The following is a 6,000-nucleotide window of genomic DNA, read 5'->3' as shown; positions in this document are numbered from 1 at the left end:
AAGAAGTTGTTTGGGCAGAGATTCTCAGAGGGGAAGAAGGAGGGAAGAAGCTTTATGAAGATCTCTAAGGTCTGGGGAAGATTGGAAAAGCATATTCAAAATTACTATTGCTTTGATTTGGTTTTGGCCCCAAGTTGATCTTGACATTTCTATTCATGTTAACAGAAGGTGTGAGATTTTCATGTTTATCAAATGGGGGTATGTCTTTAAAATGGCTGAAATACCCAGGGCTAGTGAAGGCTTTATGGACTATTTTTCCATTTTAGAGGCTGCCATCTGCATTGAATGCTGTAGTCATGAATGTTTATTTCTTCTACCTTTTGATTCAGTGGTTTGAAGACCTCAATAAAATTTTAGGGCCCCAGAGATCATTTCGTTGAAAGCTCTCCTTTGGTAATTGGAGGATTTGAGATTCTAAGAGGTTAGAGGGCTTGCTCAACTAGACACAGAGCAGGACCAGGATTAAAAGCCAGGCTCCCTATTTCCTCATCCCACACCCTCCATACTTTGTGGGAGAAGCAGCATGTCATATGGTCTGCGGTTTCCTTTAAATATTTCAGTAAAACTGTAAAAACTCCAAGAAGGCAGGGGAATTTGTCTGCTGTGAGATTTGGTATATCTCAGTTCTTTAAAAATGCCTGACACACAGTAGGGCCAAATAAATATTGAATGAATAAAGTGTGTGTATGTGTGTGTGTGTGTGTGTGTGTGTGTGTGTGTGTGTCTTCCATAGTCTTAGCAAAGGCAGAGTCTTTAACAATCAAAATTCAGAGACTAGGATAAGGATCGCTTAACTGCCTCCTCCACCTTCAAGAAAGTATGTATGTAGTGGGGAGGGGCCAAGATGGCAGAACAGTAAGGAAGTTTTTTTTTTCTTTTTGCATCTCTCTTCCCTTAAATGTAGCCAGATCAACACTAAACCATCTTGCACACCTAGAAAACTGATTTGAGGATTAGCACAACAATCTGCACAACCTGAGCCACAGAATTCAGCAGGCATGTGGCGTAGTGAGGTGAACTGGGGGAAAGAAAAGCCACGGAGGACAGGAAGCCGTTTTTGCTTGTGGAAAGAGGATGGAGACAGGGAGAATATGGGAAAAGCACCTCCCCCCAAAGCAGCTGGCAAGAAAGTGGAAAACTGGAAACAACAGCAGGGACCGAACAAAAAAGGGAGAAAGGAGAAAGGAGAGGATTTAAATTCCATTAAGGCTCTATAAACAGGGGGAGTGCAGAGTTGGAAACTCCACAGCTCGATACCTGGCAGTGCTCTAGTGGGAAGGGCAAATGCCCAGGAGCAGAGAGCGAGGTCCTCGGGGTCGTCAGGCCACATGGGGAGAGGTGGTTCCCTTGCTGGGAGGACATTTGCTAGAGGCTGTGAAGCCACCCCACAGGCAAAGGTCGCAGAGGACCCTGGAAAACAACCACATTTGCTGGTGCTGGAACAAGGACCTTAAGTGAAGCTTGGTGCCAGATGTGTGTTGTGATTTTCCATAATCCCTGAAACACTGCTGCTACACGATTGCGGGAACTTTTTCCTGGGGTGGGCTGGCACCTGGCCGCAGTCTCTAGGCATCAGCAGCAGCACGGTCCTGCAAATGTTCCTGGGTGCAGCCGGCACCCCGGCCATTGCTCGGTGAGACCCTCCCCCAGAAGGTCAGAACAGGTCAAAGCCAGAGACCCTCAGAAGTGAGGGGTTGGGAAACACAGCAGTATCTGAGATAAAACTCAGGAGGGAGGTGCAGCCTGGTAAACCTGATGGCTTAGTCACGGACAGTGTAAAAGCAGGGAGTGGACGGAAGCTGGAGACTGGTGCGCAATTGCTGACCAGGGAGAACAGAGTTCCAATACTGGAGACTGGGTAGCTGGATGACACCATTTTCACCCCTCCCGCGCATGCACATACACATCTACAGGCGCCACAACAATCCACCCCAGTAAGCTATGTAACGCCATCTAGTGGAGAACGGAGTCTTTACACTAAGCCCCGCCCAACTGGGCCAACCTTGCTCTTCAGGAACACAAGTCTCTCCACCTGCTTAGTTTACGGACTATAAAGTGCTTTACAGTTTGACTTCTAGAGGAAAACGATGTAATTTCAATCGTATTTCAGTCTGTTTGCTGGTCCATCTATTCAATTTCTTTTTCCTTTTCTTTTATTTTCTTATTCTTAAATACAGAAAGAAAAAATTTACTTTTATTTGCCATTTTTATTAAAAATATTTTTCTTTAATTTTTTTCTACCATATTTTTTACTTTTTTGTAAATTTTCAAATTCTATTTTATTTCCATCATTTCATTTTCTTCTATTTAACTGTCTTCATTTTTTCAAATTTTCAAACATTTTCCTTTTTTTCTTTCTTGTTTTTTCTTTTCTTATCTTTCCCTTTTTTCTTTAATCTATCAAGTTCCTTTCAACAACCAGAACAAAACACACCTAGGATCTAGCATCATTTATTTGATTTTTTGTGTGTGTTCTTTTTAATTTTTTTAATTTTAATTTTTTTTAACCTTATTAATTTCTTTTCTTCCTTCAGAATGATGAAATTAAGGAATTCACCCCAAAAGAAAGAGCAGGAAGAAACAATAGCCAGGGACTTAATCAACACAGATACAAGCAAGATGTCTGAACCAGAATTTAGAACCACGATAATAATACCAGCTGGAGTTGAAAATAGATTAGAATCCCTTTCTGTGGAGACAAAAGGAGTAAGAGCTAGTCAGGATGAAATAAAAAATGTTGTAACTGAGCTGCAATCATGAATAAAGGCCACGGCAGCAAGGATGGATGAGGCAGAGCAGCCAATCAGCAATACAGAGGACAAACTTATGGAGAATAACAAAGTATAAAAAAAGAGGGATACTAAGGCAAAAGAGCATGATTTAAGAATTAGAGAAATCAGTGACTCATTAAAAAGGAACAACATCAGAAGCATAGGGGTCCCAGAAGATGAAGAGAGAGAAAAAGGGGTAGAAGGGTTATGTGAGCAAATCATAGCAGAAAACTTTCCTAACCTGGGGAAAGACACAGACATCAAACTCCAGGAACCGCAGAGGGCTCCCATTAGACTCAACAAAAACTGACCATCAACAAGGCATATCATAGTCAAATTCATGAAATACTCAGGCAAGGAGAGAATCATGAAAGCAGCAAGGGAAAAAAAGTCCTTAACCTACAAGGGAAGACAGATCAGGTTTGCAGCAGACCTATCCACAGAAACTTGGCATGCCAGAAAGGAGTGGCAGGATATATTCAATGTGCTGAATCGTAAAATATGCAGCCAAGAATTCTTCATCCAGCAAGGCTGTCATTCAAAATAGAAGGAGAGATAAAAAGTTTCCCAGACAAACAAAAATTAAAGGAGTTCATGACCACTAAACCAGCCGTGCAAGAAATTTTAAGGGGGACTCTGAGGGGAGAAAAGACGAGTTAAAAAAAAAAAAAAAAAAAGACCAAAAGCGACAAAGACTAGAAAGGACCAGAGAACACCACCAGAAACTCCAACTCTACAGGCAACATAATGGCAATACATTCATACCTTTCAGTACTCACTGTAAACGTCAATGGACCAAATGCTCCAATCAAAAGACATAGGGTAACAGAATGGATAAAAAAAAACAAGATCCATCTATATGCTATTTACAAGAGACCCACTTTAGACCTAAAGACACCTTCAGATTGAAAGTAAGGGGATGGAGAACCATCTATCATGCTAATGGTTGACAAAAGAAAGCCGGAGAAGCCATACTTATATCAGACAATCTAGACTTTAAAATAAAGGTTGTAACTAGAGATGAAGAAGGGTAGTATATCATAATTAAGGGGCCTATCCAGGGACGCCTGGGTGGCTCCGTTGGTTGAGACTCCGACTTCGGCTCAGGTCATGATTTTGCAGTTTGTGGGTTTGAGCCCTGTGTTGGGCTCTGTGCTGACAGCTCAGAGCCTGGAGCCTGCTTCAGATTCTGTGTGTCTCTCTCTCTGCCCCTCCCCTGCTCATGCTCTGCCTCTCTGTCTCAAAAATAAGTATAAACATTAAAAAAAATTTTTTTTAATTAAGAGGTCTATCCATCAAGAAGGCCTAACAATTGTAAACCTTTATGCTCCATATGTGGAGCACCAAAATATATAAATCAATTAATCACAAACATAAAGAAACTCATTGACAATAATACCATAATAGTAGGGGACTTCAACATCCCACTTACAGCAATGGACAGATCATCTAAACAGAAAATAAGCAAGGAAAATAAGCAATGGTTTTGAATGACACGCTGGACTGGATGGACTTAACAGATATATTCAGAACATTTCATCCTAAAGCAGTGAAATACACATTCTTCTCCAGTGCACATGCAGCATTCTCCAGAATAGATCACATACGGGACACAAATCAGCCCTCAACAAGTACAAAAAGGTTGAGATCGTATCGTGCATATTTTCAGACCACAACGCTATGAAACTCAAAATCAACCACAAGAAAAAATGTGGAAAGATAACAAATACTTGGAGACTAAAGACCATCCTACTAAAGAGTGAATGGGCTAACCAAGTAGTTAAAGAGGAAATTAAAAAGTACATGTAAGCCAATGAAAATGATAACACCCAGCCCAAAACCTCTGGGATGCAGCAAAGGCGGTCATAAGGGGAAACTATATAGCAATCCAGACCTTCCTAAAGAAGGAAGACAAGTTTCAGATATACAACCTAACCTTACACTTTAAAGAGCTGGAAAAATAACAGCAAATAAAACCCAAAACCAGCAGAAGACAGAAAATAATAAAGATTAGGGCAGAAATCAATGCTATCGAATAAAAAAAAAAAAAGAGTAGAACAGATCAATGAAACCAGAAGCTGATTCTTTGAAAGATAAACGAAATTGATAAAGCCCTAGCCAGTTTGATCAAAAAGAAAAAGGAAAGGACCCAAATAAATAAAATCAAGAATCAAAGAGGAGAGATCACAGCCAACACAGCAGAAATACAAACAATAATAAGAGAATATTATGAGCAATTATACACCAATAAAATGGGCAATCTGGAAGAAATAGACAATGCCTAGAAACATATTAACTACCACAACTGAAACAGGAAGAATAGAAAATTTGAACAGACCCATAACCAGGAAAGAAATCGAATTAGTAATCAAAAATCTCCCAAAAAACAAGAGTCCAGGGCCGATGGCTTTCCAGGGGGAATTCTACCAAACATTTAAAGAAGGGTTAACACCTACATTCTTGAAGCTGTTCCAAAAATAGGAATGGAAAGAAAACTTCCAAACTCTTTCTATGAAGCCAGAATTACCTTGATTCCAAACATAGATGAACATAGATGTAAAAACCCTCAACAAGATACTAGCCAACTGGATCCAACAATACATTTAAAAAATTATTCACCACAACCAAGTGGGATTTATACCTGGAATGGAGGGCTGGTTCGATATCTACAAAACAATCAATGTGATACATCACATCAATAAAAGAAAGGACAAGAACCACATGATCCCCTCAATAGATGCAGAGAAAGCATTTGACGAAATACAGCATTCATTCTTGATAAAAACCCTCAAGAGTGTAGGGATAGAAGGATTATACCTTGACATCATAAAAGCCATATATAAAAGACCCAACGCTAATATCATCCTCAATGGGGAAAAACTGAGAGCTTTCCCCCTGAGGTCAGGAACAAGATAGGGATGTCCACTCTCACCACTGTTATTCAACATAGCATTGGAAGTCTTAGCCTCAGCAATCAGACAACACAAAGAAATAAAAGGCATCCACATCAGCCAGGAGGAGGTCAAACTTTCACTCTTTTCCAGATGACATGATACTCGATATGGAACACCCAAAGACTCCACCAAAAAACTGCTAGAACTGACCCATGAATTCAGCAAATTTGCAGGATATAAAATCAATGTACGGAAGTCGGTTGTATTTCTATACACCAATAATGAAGCAACAGAAAGAGAAATCAAGGAATCAATCCCATTTGCAATTGCACTAA

The sequence above is a fragment of the Leopardus geoffroyi genome, chromosome D2 (genome assembly GCF_018350155.1).
Source record: "Leopardus geoffroyi isolate Oge1 chromosome D2, O.geoffroyi_Oge1_pat1.0, whole genome shotgun sequence".
In the NCBI taxonomy this organism is placed as follows: Eukaryota; Metazoa; Chordata; class Mammalia; order Carnivora; family Felidae; genus Leopardus; species Leopardus geoffroyi.
This window is presented reverse-complemented; position numbering follows the sequence as displayed.